This window comes from Aphelocoma coerulescens, chromosome 1 (assembly GCF_041296385.1).
Source record: "Aphelocoma coerulescens isolate FSJ_1873_10779 chromosome 1, UR_Acoe_1.0, whole genome shotgun sequence".
NCBI classification, from domain to species: domain Eukaryota; kingdom Metazoa; phylum Chordata; class Aves; order Passeriformes; family Corvidae; genus Aphelocoma; species Aphelocoma coerulescens.
The window spans coordinates 21722682-21738371 of NC_091013.1; positions in this window are offsets into that span (position 1 = coordinate 21722682).

A 15690-nucleotide genomic window follows, 5' to 3' on the forward strand; every position below is an offset into this window, starting at 1 on the left:
GAAAAATATAATAAAATATAATAAAGAAAAGTGCCATATCTTGAGGTTTCTGATTCAACTAAGATAGCTGTGTCTTTGAAACATATATATCACCACTAGAAGGTACTGCTGCAAAGAAAACTTTTTAAAATCCCATTTTCTGAAGTACCAGTAATAAAGGGTCACCAAGAGTCCTCGAGTGACTGGCACTGCATTTCTGTTTGTGAAATTTAACACAAGATATGCAGAACACAACCTGGCAATACTTATGAACTACAGATAGTGTACATTCTCTATTTTTAATTCTAGGGAACATATTCTCACAGTTGAATATGTTCCTCTTGTATTTAGTCAGGCAAAGCTGTGCTGTGCTGATCCCAGACTGATATAACACATTACATAAGACAGTGGCACTATCATGGTAGATTTTTTGGTATTGGTTGTCTTTTCAGTGCAAACAGTTCTCCTGAGCCTGTGACTGTTCCATACAATCAGGGAAATACTACAGTAAACAACAGATTTTTCCTTTGATTATATGTATTTTTGCTTTAGTCTATTCTGATGAAAAGAGACAGGTTTTGTGGGGTTTTGCTGTGGTCAGCAAAACTGAGTTTTACCACAAAACATTCTGATTAAAGGAATTAGCACTATTTGAGATCAATGTAGCACTTAGTCAATAGATGACAAAGTGATAACTGGTGGATAAGAAAATGTAATCACTAATAGGAAATCACAGAATGAACACAGAGCCTCAATCCAATGCAACTCAATGTCTCCATCAGAGATGTGAAGAAAGTATAAGCCCTTCTCCATCAAGGTTTATAGTCTACCAAGGACTGGTGAAGTGATAGATAAAAGCAGGGGGCATTTTTGAATTGAGGCAAACCTTTTTTAAGAGGATCACCATCAAAGAGGAATAATGGGCTCTGTCTGCTGCCATTTTTCCTAGAGTCAGATGAAAAGACATAAATATGGAGGTACAAAATATTATCGAACATCCTGGGAAGAAGCAATGACCTTGACAAAGATTTAGTGTTTGACCATGCTGCAAAACCACCTGACCATGAATTTCCAAAACCATTAAAAAATTGGAGGTAGACAAATTCAAAAGGGAAGAAGGACGTATTTTAGCAGTGATTAACCTTTTGAGAAACTTCCCTGGAGAAATGATGGAGGCACCTTCATAAAAGTTTTTGAGCTAAGACTATGTAAAATCTGTACTTATTCATCCAAAAATTATTAGATTCAATGAAGGTATTGCAAGGTGAATTTTTATAGTCAATATTATATAGGAGCTTCAAATAAAAATGCATTAAGGCTCATTTTAACCTTAAAATTGGCGGAAGGAGGAAAAAAAGAGACCCACATTATAATCTGGATTTATAATTTTTGTTGAAGCTACTTTTCAAATGAAAAGCTTAAGACCACACAGGGTTCCTCCCTTGTCCCCCAAAATACTGTCTCTTTTTTACATGCTACTTGGGAAAATAGTCAAAAAGTCAAAATACAAGTGGATGTTATTTTACAGAGTCATTGTGTTTTTCATGTTACTCCTCTAGGAAAACATCTTGTTTTCACTATGGCAAAACTCTAAGTGACTGTGCCCAAAAGTACTCTAAATAAAGGCACCAGAGCACAGAGAGTATAGAATGAAGATGCAGTGAAATATCAGGTCAGAGAAACTGATGCAAGAATGGGGATAATACACAGAAGAGAATGAACATATAATCAAGGGCAATAACGAGTATAGACTTCAGTATCAGTGCTTCATCTGTGTCTTTTCCCCCATCCTCAGTGAGTCAAGCAGAAACACAACAAGACACTCAGGCCTGCATTGCAGGAAGCCTTACTCTTCAAATAGATGACTTTTCAAAGTGTAGTTTGTAAACAGAGGTCAATGTATAGGCTAGACAAATAAGATATTTTATCTATTAAAATCAAAAGCAATAGAGAGACAGCAACAACCTCCTGTTCCCACTTTTCTAGATTATTTTCCTGTTTTTTCCCCATTCTTTTTGAGGTAGTATGTTGCCTCAGTTTAGAAACGACCCATAACTTTGCATCACTTCATTTTTCTACTTTTTCTCCTTCAACATGACTTTCAGATTTACAGTGAATCCACTTTAGAATCCTGCTTTAATTAGGTATTGGTTAATTAATCCCTAAAGCTCCTATGTAACTAATCCCTCATTAAAAAAATCCCTATGAAAAATACGCACACTTTTGTTATGTATATTTTATTCGAGCTTCTCTTCTTTTCCTTGCCACATGTCATTCCAGTGGCATAAAAAAAAGAAGAAAGACAAATATATCCCGAGTTCAAAAAGCTAAATGAATGAATTTGAAGGAAATAGTTCAGAATACCATCGATGAAACCTTGGCCATGCTGAAATCAGTATGTATTTGCTACAGATTTACTGGGGCCAGGCATTCAATCCAGAACTTCCAAAATAGTTCTAGTGTTATCTTTCTAAAAAACTTTTTTCATTCATCTGAGATATAACTTCTGAGTTGTATTTATATGATAAGATCATCAGATTTATAGTAGGGAAGACAGCTTCACCATTTGTTATGTATCTCGTGTCCTAATTCTCTAGTATTCTGTAAAGTAGATTGATTCATTTATTAATAAACAGGTGAAAAACAATGACAGAACAGGTGACACTTTTAAGACATGTACAGTGTGTACATCACCAGGAGAGCTGTGCACGGAATGCTCACATATAAAATAATGAGGCTCACTCTTAATCAAATAATTACATTGGCGTGTGGAGGTTGCCTGGAATACAAATGCAGCATACCAAGAGATCTGTCTTAGCATAAAATCTCTGGTACCTAAATGTATGTGTTTATTGCTGCACTGCAAAAACAAACCCTATGTGTTTCATGACTGTGTGAGAACAATAGCTTTAAGAGATCATCTTTCTAAATAAGTACAATATAAAAACATGCCCAGCACATGCTGTACTAGACAAATACATTGTATTTCTACTAAAATTTTGTATCTAGGCAAAAAATAATTTGCATGGCTAAAATTAAAAAAAAAAAAAAACCACTCAAACATGACAGCATGGTTTACAACTTTGTTAGTGAATAACCATATATAAGTCAGAAATAAAATAAAAGGCAATAAATAAATAAGTCGCAAAATTTTTACAGCAGACTACAATTTTAGTAGCCTCTTAATTTTATGCAGCATTACTGTAGGTGGAAGATGAGGTAAGAACACAAGTAGGCAATAGAAAAATGTTCTAGAATTGGTGGCTAAAATTATTTAGCATCTAAATTATTATTTCATGTGTATATGTGGTTACCCAAATGAGACATATAGAATATTTGCATTATGATATATCTATTCTGGAATAGTTAGGAGCATCAATACTACATGCTCAACAAGGGAAGAAAAGAAGTTTCCTGTAGGATGATGTTAGTCAAAATCAGAGCAAACAAACAGCCATATAATAGAAATCAGAATAGTCAGAAATTGTGACTGACCATATAATTAGTATAAACCTATAGCTATTTTTAGTAAGATGAGCCCCCTAAATCCGGAAGAAAAAAAGCTTTAAAAAAATCATAGTTAGAAAGAAAGTGGAAAATGAGTTGTCAGAAAGATCTGTAGAGAAAGGTTGATAGAAAGAAGGACTCCAGAAGTCTCAGTAGGGTTTTTCCAGTAAGTAATAAACTTTAAGGAAGAGTGAATAGATGTGTACACTCTAGATTTTTGCTGTTTGCATGCATGCTTTGAGAGTTCAAAGTCCTTTGTTTTACATAAACTGTTATTTCCTTTAGGAAAATAACAGTCAAGAGACCCATTGCTGTTTCCCAGAGGGAAAAGATTCACAGAACTGGAGCTAAGGCAGACCACAGGGCTCTGGCTGCAGGCCTAAGCACCAGAATTACTCTGGCAGCTGATACTGAGGAAACCTGCATAGAAGACTGAAGGACTAGAGCTTAACCTTCCTTCAGAGGTGGTGACTTAGAGCCTGAGATCATGAGAGTATCACTTTTGCAGCTCCTAAAGAAATCTATTAAATACATATTTCTGACACAGCTTGCATATGTATCAAAACAATATGAGGAATGATTCCTTCAGCTGTCCTCATTTAAGAGGCTGGGGTTGTTTTAAGCAAATAATCAAATGTTGTCTTTTCCAAAGATCTCACCTTCATGATTTTTCTGTGTTCATCAAAGAGCTACAACCAGAATGGCATATGCTAACCAGGACTATATAGTCATTTGAAAAAGTAACTTGAGTATCATCCTTTGATTAAGGACAATAGATTTTTTAGATAATTGCCTATGTAAGTTGCATCTGTATTTTGTAAGCACTATTGATACTGTGCAGTTATTGCACTCCTTTGCTTTGATTTAGTGCTCATCTTGAAACCAGCCAAGTCTATTTCAAGAGACAGTATCTTGTGAACAATTATCAAAGTGTAAATTTATGCAAATTCAATGCTTCACCTTAATTACCTTGATGGTGCTTGTCAGCAGCCTTTTCCATGCTTCCACTGATCAGCAAGCTATCACAAATAATTATTATTTCATCTGCAGTTACAATGATGCAGTTCATTGGCTTATTGCCCAGCCACAGTATTGCATCCCGCCCCTCAGCCTGCTCTTCTGGAGTTATGCCACAATGCACGTCTCAGGAATTAGCATCCCTACTTTATTCAGTCAATCACCTAAACTCCTGAACTTTATGATCCCATAAGGCAGGTTCTCTCTAACCTTCTACAAGTAGGATTACTACATAAAATTTCCAAATATAGCCTGGAAAAATGTGAGGGCAAGGAAAGGCTGTTTTCTCCATGATCATTTTGTACTATCTTCACTTTCTCTTTAAAAACTCTTTCACTTATCCCCTCCCTTTTTTTTTTTTTGTCAGCTACTAAGAAAAAATGAACTCTATCCCAGCCAAAACCAAGACAGTATTTTACTTCAGCAGATTGACTGATGCTACTGTTGTCAACTGAAATATGAACTTTAGAGGTTAACAAATCTCTTCCAGGCAACCCAAGGTTATCACTGTAAAATGGACACTACAGCATGGAAATGTATTTGGTTCCATCGTGTTGGAAGGCTTGAGTAAATCTAAATATGAAGTGCAATCAAAGAACAACTCAGGAAGTAAATAAACACCTGTTTGTTCCTTTTTCCAGCTGAGTAATGGAGCAGAAAAGCTAACATACCCAAGCCCTGTCCCCATTTCAAACAAACAGTTTATTTTTCATTACACTGGATATGCTTGCATGTATTAAAAAGGGCATGGAGAATGTGTGGGGAAGTGAATGGCTGGCTGGTTTTCTTTATGAATGCTTGTACATCATCTTAAATCACTAGCTATTGCTAACAAGCAAAAAGAATGCAAATATAAAAGTAAAAAAAGCAATTAAGTAGCAACATATGGTCAAATATGTAATCTCTAAAAGCAGGAATATAAAAAGAAAAGAGAGAAAAAATATTGGAAGAGAAGCCGGAAGCAATGTTTCCATACTTTAACTGAAAACAGTGTTTATTGACTCTTCAAGGTCAGAAGAAAAACACCTGAAACATAAATAAATGCTCTAGCTGCAAAAACTCAAACTAAGAAAAGAAATTAGAGGATGGTACACAGAAGCTGGAGTTAATAGAAGCCACCAGTTCTAAAATCATAAGTGGCAAGTAGCTTTAAAATGGAAAGATATATTTTTTTTAAGTAGTCCCTGGAATATGACACAGGAGCTCAAGCAATAACTTAGAATTACTAACATTATAATGATTAGACCAAAGGAAAGTACTTTAATTAAACCTGCCATAAATTAAAGAGGAAATATTCCAACTTTAACCAGAAACATCTGCAGGATATTAAAGCACATTGCTTACCACCACACATTTTGAAACTACAAAATAATGTCCCAGAAAAACAAACTCAGATCAGTAGATGGAAGAGCCAGCATTGATTTAATATGGAAAATTTACAGAGAACACAAAGATGGTAAAAACATGCAAATCCATCTATTAGGGCTAATCAAGTAGGGACAGGATATTTCCAAGAGACATATAAAAGAAAACATCATCTTGGCTGGATTCAAATAGAACTAGAAAAACAAGGCTGCTGAAGATTCATAATTCCGCTTAATTATGTTCTAGTTCTGCAGAACCCCAACATCAAGTTAAGAGGTCGGGTACATCGGATGAAAATTTCTCTTTTGAAAATACAAAGACAAGCAGGTGTTGCAAATCAGCTGTTCCAGTATAACATAAAGCAAAATAATACTACACTCTGGTATCATCTGTGTTCAACTGAGTCTAATGAACTCAAGACAGCTACGCAGTAAAATATAAGCATCTACAGAAGAATGAGTAAAACAACTTTCTATAATCCAATGACTGTATTTACCAGATCTGTGGTGGGTATGATTGGAACTTCTAGCTCACCTATGGACATCTAGACTGGAACACATGGGTCTAGTACCAGCCAAGAAGTCTGTACAGTCTGGCACATGCAGCACAGGACCTATAGGAGACTTAGGCTTTCTGTTCTGGTATCTACAGGCCAGGTGGAATACCCTACACGATCTTACTAAAACACGTGCTATTTAGGCTTAATACCTATTGGATTAGGTCAAAACCTGTACTGAACCAAATTCTAAGGGTATCTACTGCTCCCACAGTCAAATTTGGTGAAACATCCAAAGCAGAGAAAGAGTCTCAAATATTAATATAAATTGTCAGTAGAAAAAAAATAAGACCCAAACACCCAGTGTATACCCAGTGTATATACCCAGTGTATACTCCATTTGTAAGTAGTCTTTGTCATTGTCTAACAAGGAGAACTCAGAAGAGAATATAACAAAGGAAATCATCATACACTAACATCTAAAAATCCTTTTTTATAGCAGAGTAATATTCTTTCAAATTATTTGCTTGTAAGAGGCCACCGATCATTATGCACAGCTATTACTACAAAAGAGAAACGTAGCAAAACAATGTAACTGTTTCCACATTGTGAATTGAAACCAGTAATAAGTAAAAATTACAATCCCAAATTTGTTTTATTGCCTTGTCATTGGAAACCATGTTCTATTATTAATTGAGGATGTTCCCCTACATGTTAGAAACTCCCTGGAATCATAGCAGAAAGAATATATGAGTATTTATGGAATTGCACAAGGGAAAAAAATGAACTGGCAATACATTTCTTTGCCTACTACTGGGAAAAGTGGACAGGATTTCCCTTTCACTGATGGGGAGTAAAATCCTTCCTAATATTAAAGTGATGGTAAATTAATGAGCTGAAATAGAATGCACCGGTACCTGAGATATATTTTGTGTAATGAAAACTGCAGCTAGGCATGTTTGAAATAATTTACTAAAATATCAGTAATTTTACCCCATGCCCTAAAGCTGAGGAAGTTTGAAATAGAAAAGAACTATATAATCTAATTAAGTTAATTCCTAAGTTTTCTCAATTGTACATTAACCAGGGCTTTGGTTAGCCTACCTTTAAACGCATTAATGAGGCTATTTTCTGTGTTGGAAAATATTCCACAACCTGCCAGAACACAGGCAGGAAGCTGTTCCAGCTATTTGTGCTTCAGTGATGTCATCTCACTTCTTCACTGTTATGCCCTATCAACTGCTATGAGGTTAAACATGAGGGTGCTGAGTCTTACTGTTGTGTAAGCATGTGTAGTATACATTACTGAAGTTATTTTCATCACCCTTTGCAAATGGAAATTTTTACAGCTCAAGTGTTGCATGCAGGTAATCCTACACGCCACGGAATGAGGTGCACACTAATAAACTGCTTTGCCCCACTAGGTTTGATTTGTAAGCCACTACTACTGACTGATGTTCTTTGCAATCTGTAGCACTGTACCTGTGGTGAAGTATTTTTATTAGCAAGACAATGCAGATGAATGCTTAGTGCAGAGTGCAGATGAGTGAGCATTTGCTAATGGAATTATTTATTTTACTGGTAGAAGAATCCTTCTGACTAAATCCATTTCATATAAATCTATTTTATAAATCTGCTTTAGATTGTCATTTGCTCATTGTCCAAGAGCAGAAACCCTATCATTAAAAACCTAGGAGTTCATGTATCCTCTCTGTTTATACTAATGGGATTTTATCTGTGGTTCACCTGCAAGTTGACATTATAATATATAAATCCATTTTGCATTCTGCTGGTTTCACCTTTACCTGAAAGCTACAGTAGAAACATATTATGTGGAATTTTCTGTTGCATTTGTCTTTGGCTTACTGTCTTTTTCTTCCCATAATATCTGGAAAACTTTTTTTATTAATTGCTTTCCATTTCCTTTTTCATTTTGAAATAATCTCTGAAGTAAAATTCAGTTCAGCCTACTTCAAAGGGCAAAAAATAAGATTTTAAATTCGGTAAATATCCTGTACCTGGAAACCTGGAGACAAAATGAAGATGTATCCTTCTGTCATGGCTCTAAAGTTCTGTTGATCTTTTGCTCACTGTATCAAACAGCCTTCAGATTCCTCAGTCAGAGTCATTCAATGATTTTTCTTAACTCATCCCTATACCTCATTGGTTAGTTTTAAAATCCATTATTAACACAGTACTTGACCTATGTAGCTCATGAAACAATTAATATTTCCCTCTTTTGCACTGCACAGGCTGCAAGGTTATGTCTCAGCCACCACACAAGCTTGGAGCTGGCTGCAGCACACTGCTGTGTGCTGAAGCCCAGTCTACTGACAACCTGCACTGCATTTCTACCTCCAAACCTGGACCAAGTGTGGAGCAGAAGAACAGGTTGCCCAGAGGTGAATCAGGCAGGGGAGCACTGTGGATGGCTTAGAGCAAAGATTCGTGCACAGCCAGTGCCTCTGTTGGCAGAGCCTGATGGAGCCTTCCTTCAAAATTAAGCCTGAGTTTGAGCCAGTGTACAAAAGGCAGGGCAGACAAAGCCTCAGTCAGCTCTTTTTCATCATCCCTCAATTTAAAGTGGAGTCTTCAATTTCAGATGTTTCCAAAAGTGGGTTTAGAGCAGCTTCAGAGGGCTCTAGTTCTGCCCAGTCTATCTGAAGAGGAGGTTGTCTGAGAAGACCCTACATCCTCCCCTGAAAAACTGTTTCAATAGAAGCACAGATAAAATTTATTCATACAGTTCTTGTAAAAGGTGCATAAAAAACCCAAACCTCAGAATCATAACACGGATGTTCAGAAATAGCCATCTGTCAAACAGCTACCGTAGCAACAGAAACAATATTGAACCTGAATTTCTGTTAGCATTTCCTTCTGCTGCATTATCACAAGCACAGGTGCCTTGTGATGTTGGCCATATTCTTTTAGGAAACCAAAACGTTTGAAGTCACCCTTAACAAAAGCCTTGGGCACAGACAGCTGCTTTCTAATGAATGTTAAATATCATCTGAGATTATTTCCATTAAATTTTATCAAAACCAAATGTATTCTTTTAGCAATGAGACATTCAAGACCCTCAAGGATCTCTTTTTAGAGGGTCTAAATAAAGTAAATGGTATCCAGGAAAAGAACTGCCATTGAAACAATTCCCTAGATTTCATGTAAAAGCTTAACAAACCAAAATGCAGCCCAGGATGACTTTTCTGTGTAATTCCCAACAGCGTACCCCGACTGTTCTGCAGATGTGTCTTTACCATAGACAGCAATAGTAAAGTGTGGCAAGTCTCCTTATAGGGAAATCAGAAAAGATGATAGATGGAAAGGAACTCAATCAGGCTGAAGTGCGTTTCAACAGCAGGTACCATGCTATGGGAGCAGAAAGGTAACAAAGAGTTCAGTCTGCAGAGAAATGTTGATTTATGCTCAGGCTCAATCAGACACTGCACAGGTTGTGAACCTGTTCATATCTGACCTTTCTGACAAATTTGTGCTGAGAGAACCATCTCAGAAGGAAAAGAAGTAATTTCCTGTAATAGTCTATTAATACTACTGTAAATGGTTTCTTGTCTTATAGAATCTTTCTAAATATGTGGACTTGTGCTATGTAACACAATAGGGTCCCAATCTCATCAAATTTTGATGAAATATGAATGCATATGGGAGAAGCATATGGGCAGAGAAAATAGGTTTTTTTCAATATAGTCTACTTAGTCAACAATTATACTAACATATCCCTGTGTGTACCTAGAAGTAAAATTTTACCTGTCCTTCAAAAACTTGGAATAAATGAACATCCATCTGATAAGAACAGTCAGTCCCAGCAGAACGTCCCAAAACCAATTCTAAGCAAGCATCTTTATCATTCATCAAATTGAAAACATTTCACTGAGACTATTCAAATTCAATAAACTCTAAAGAGCTGTTGACATAGATTTTTCAGCCATTGAGAAAGAAAAGTCCTTGTCTCCCTTTCTTTATAATAAAAGACCTTGACTTTGTGAGGTTGGAAAACCCTATTTTGAAGAAAATGAAGAAAAACTACAAGTCAAAAACCTGGACTAGGTGAGAATTCTGTCTTTCATTTTCATTCTATTCTTAAATTACTTGGCCATTTGCTTTTTTAAAGAAAAGCCTTAAACTTTGGATAAGAAAAAAGCAGAATTTTCAGGCAGTATGGAACAGTGGACACTGCTATTTCCAGACCTTTTCATCTTTCCAGTTTCTTTGTACCGGAGAAGACAGTACTTTCTGAGGGCAGATACCCCAGAGGTAAACAGTGATCCTGAGTAACTGGTTTATTAATTTAATTTTATAGTTTCTAAACCCACCTGTTATCCTGACAGATAAGTGCTGATTAAGGAAAATTAAAACACAAAATTAAAACCAAGCAAAAACAGTTAATCAAATGCTAAACAAAATAAATGGGTCTTGCTTCCTGGCCCTGAAGTCACTGAAATTAATCATTGACTAGATTCTACTCCATTGCCACCTGCTTGCCACTTAATAATGCAATCTTTAGTAATTTTAAGTTTTCATGTTTCCATTCCTAGGCATGTGGTACAGTAGGCAACAGAAAGCAATTTAGACAGTACCATTATCTATCTTCAGGCTAATTTATTAAAGATACTTTCAAACAGGTTCACTTATTTCCCTTTATCCAGTCTTCCCAGGAGAATGAGTTTTATGTGATTGGGAGAGGTTGGCATTTTAGGGGAAGTGCGAGGAAACTGAAGCACCTTTGGGTAGGCCAACTGTTGAACCTGGCAGTATCCAAATAAACTCAACTGAAGCTTCACATTGCAAGTTACACTGAGAAACAACTGGTAAAACACAGCCACACTGAGGAAAGCACCTCTCTGCTTGCTCAGTGGGAGACATTACAATGGAAACTCTCATGATGTTGAACAGCTCAGTGAACTCACATGGAGAGAAGATCCTACAGATACCCCAGCTATAGGAAAGCTTTAATTGAACATCATGACCCTATTAAAAGATATGTAGGAATTTCAGTTTAATTCTTTTTCACACGCATAACAGCACTTACCATTAGTGTTTTGGTATTTCACAGACTCAGAGAATGGTGCAGGAGGTCAGGAAATCCAATCTCTCAATGCAGGTCCAAAGCTGTTTTCTCTGTGTAGTCTGTGGAGGAAACAGGGCTCAGATACACTGGACTTGTAGGAGTCTTATATGCCAGTCATTTGAAAAGTGTCATTGAGACAGCAGAGTTCTGCTTTTGTACATTGAAAATTGACTCTCTGGTGAGGAGCATGCTAAGGAAGTTTAGTAAATGTAATATAGGGAGAAATTGAACTGGAATTGAAAATTGCTTGAAGTTTATTATGAAAACTATTTCATGTATGACGAGCAGAAACAAGGAAGCTCTTGCTTATCAGGCTGCAATCTGAAAGTGGCCATTCCCATGGGGGTCTGAAAGTCACTTCACCAAAGTGAATATGTGTGCTTATTAATTATATGGTGAAGCAACCTGCATTGAATATAAATTCATGGCATGATACCACATTAAAATGCCATTAAAATAGCAGGTGTCTGTAGTACATTTTTGTCAACAGAATAAGTAATAAAAAGTCTGTATATTATAGTTTAGCAGTTTTGAAGTGTTAGTGAGCAGCATGGTATAAACCAGAAAATTCAGAGACTGTAGTAAAAAGTGCTTTCACATGACTGGAACAAGATTGCAACATTTTATCAGACAAAAAGAAAGTAGTACATAAAAATCTACAGATACAGTAGATGTTAAATTTATCTTTTTTACTTTTAAAGCAGAGCTGTTTAAAGATCAATGCAAATATAGAATATCTCCAATATTGTGATCGTGTCTACCACTAAAATGATCTTTTGTACTGAGATGTCACTGCCAACTATGTGTTCTTTTTTCCTTTAAAACGTTAAATAACACCTTTATTTTTTTTTTTTCTATTTATTCCATGGATTTAGTATAGCTTTAGCCTTCCGACTTTTTATCTTTGGATGTTATCATGCAATCATGAAAAGATTTGGTGGATAAATGAAATAAAATGAAGTAAGTGTTCTTAAACAGAAAAAAATCTCAAGATTTCAGGATGATAAGGACTGTATTACACTCATAGAGTGTAAAATATGCCCACATGACCCTATTTTATTCAATGGATTTGTGCAAGTGAGAAGAAGGGAAAAATTTAAAGGTAGTGGTGTTCAACAGCTGGTCTATAACTTGAACTATGACCCTCTAATAACACTGTTGGATTTATGACTAACAGAAATTTTTTTCTTTTAACCATTCAAGAGCATGGTCTTGAAAAAAACCAATTATTTACCATAACACTATTGCAGGTCAGTTTATTTCTGTGTTTTTCTCTCTTCACTACTTTGATTTCTCAGGTGGGCTGCTGTGTAGAAGTAAAACCCCTCTGTGCAAACATGCCATTAAGCAGTGGCCATAAAGGAAAGTGCATTTTGCAGCCCAGACATTGCTAATACTTTAAAATCTTTGTGCTTTTGTTGATACAACAGCTCACACTCCTCTCATGAATGTAATCTAATGTCATCTTTGATTGAAATTCCACTCCGTCTGCCCTCCACTTTTCTCTTAGCTGATCCTTTAAGGCACAAGCAGGAAGGGGAGCTTGAAACACTTTACAGTAGTTTGGTGTATGATCTTTAAGGCTGTTGTAGACTGTAATGCTTTCTAAATGCTTATCATCTTTAAACCCCTACACTTTTTATCCTAAAGGCAAACCAAAAAGAGGCCTGAAAATCACAGCCACTCAATTTTTCTGTGGATATTTAAGGGAGAGAGGGAAGAAGTTATCAGTGCTAGATTTTTCACTTGCTGCCTTGGTACTCCTAACACAGTGACATATACAATTTGGGTGGAAATTCATGGCTAAAGAATTTGGGTGGAAATTCAAGAGCTAAAGCTGGATTGCCTGAAAGGTTTTCTATGTAGCCATAGCTGTTATAGCATTGAAATTACCTGTCCAAATCCCTCTGCTTGCACATGGCATGAAGGGACTTAGTGAGACACCATGAACAGGGTAGAGATGTAGCTCTAAGACACCTTGAAAAGCACACTTGGAACACACGATGCCTTAGGTTTTAACTTTTATATTTTTCAAATCCTGTACTGCTTAGTGTGTAACTCTGAATTTTCTTGTAGCCTGTTAACTTGTGCTCTCCCATGCTAGGTAGACATAACAAAGCCTCTCCAGGCCTGCTCTCCAAGGACACTCAGACCGTCCTAGGCCCAAAAAGTATAAACCAAAAGCCTCTAAGGGGGGCAAGTGGAGGGGAAATTACATCATTAACTGAAGCTTTAATTGGAGAATTAATCCTGATATGCAAATGAACCAAACCTAAAAAGTGTGAAGAACTTGTGACCTGTTGTCCATCATGGGGTCCATTTTGGCAGTAGCCTCTGGCTCCCCAGGGGGTACCTTGAAGGTCGTTCAAATAAATACCTACCTTTATTCCCTTATTCTTGTCTAGTCTCTGTTTTTAGGTGGTGACTTCAGGCATCACACAAGAAGATGAAATGGGGTGGAAAACAAGTGATCAAGTGTGCAAGTTGCTCTGCACAAGTCCTGGTAGGTCCGTACTTCTGGAGAGCAAAGCTGATGATTAAGATGAGATCTTCCAGAGCTGCAGTGTCGGCAGATGAGCCAGTGTCCTACAACCAGCCTTAAAGACCACAGGAGCAAAACAGCCAAATGCTGCCTGCTTGCAATGAGTGTTTCTCATTATAACAGGTGCTTCTTTCATTTTATTATTTAGCATTTCTGTTGTAACATATTGGATTTACATGGCAAGGTTGGGGTTTTTTGGGGGGCGGGAGGGAGCCTGAGGGGCAGGCTATAGGGGCTTCTGTGCGAAGCTGCCAGAAGTTTCCCCCATGTCCAACAGGGCTAAGGTCAGCTGGCTTCAACACAGACCCACCTCTGGCCAATGCAGGACTCTGTGAAGATTTGAAAACTTTGTGTAGGTGCTAGAGTGTTATGTGCTCAGAGAAACCAGTGGGTAGGAAAAAGTGCTCTGGCCTTTATTGATTTCCATTTTTACTGACTATTTTACCGTCTTTTTATTAGAAAGTAGTTTCACTGTTAACCTTTCATATCTACTACCCTGAGGATAGCAAGATGAAAAATATTAAATCTTATCTTTTTCCTTTAATAACAGAAATTGGATATTTTGTTTGTAAGAGGGAAACGATCTCAGTTCTGGAGTTCATTTCACCATGCAACAGAAAATATGCTTGAATATGTAATTTCTATTTACATCTACTTTTACTCTTTTCCCATAAAAGGATAAAACATATGATTTGATCATGCATGAGGTTCTGAACAGGTACAGCCTTATCTACACTTTAGGGTACCTAACGGGTATTTCTAGTGCTTAGAAAGATTAAAAGAAAGAAAACTGTATTTAAATATAAATAGCATGTGGTTAGCTAGAAATTATATGCATTCATGTCGTGAAGTGATTTACAAGATAAGGTTGATATAATTCTCTTTTTCCAGTAGCAATGGGTTTTAGTCCTGTGTTCTTTTCTAATGACCAAACTACGAACTGTAAAATCCTGTGCAAAATTATTTACCAATGTGAATTATTTGCTTCTAAGTGGTATCAGCTCTAAGAAGACATTCAAGTCAATTTAACATATAGATAATAGCATATACATGTACTGGGTTCGTGTGGCATTGGTAAAACAGACTTGACATAAAGAAATTATTTTAATTTATTACCAATGAAATCAGAGCAGGATAATGAGAAATAAAACCAAACAGAAAAATGTGTTTTCACCTCCCTTCTTCTTTTCACCACCCTTCACCTTCCCTTTTTTCTGGTTTTAACTTTACTCCCAGTTTTTTCTACCTCCTCCCCTCATAAGCTCAAGGAGCCGAGGGGTGGGGGGCTGCTGTCTGTTCATCACACCTTTCTGTTGCTCATTCCACCTCAGTGGGGGGACTCCTCACAGTCTTACCCTCCTCCAGTGTGGGGTTCCTCCCACGGGAGACATGCACTCCAACACGGGTCCTTCCCACAGACTGCAGTTCTTCCAAATTGCCCCAACATGGGTCCTTTCCATGGTGTACAGTCCTTCAGGAACAAACTGTTCCAGCATGGGTCACAAGTCCTGTCAGCAAACCTGCTCCAACATGGTCTCCTCTCTCCATGGGGCCACAGGTCCTGCCAGGAGCCTGCTCTATCATGGTCCTCCGTGGTATCATGATGACAATCTACTTCAGGCATCCACCTGCTCCACCCTGAGGTCCTCCAGCTGCAGGTGGATCTCTGTCCTGCCATGGACCTCCCTAGGATGCAGG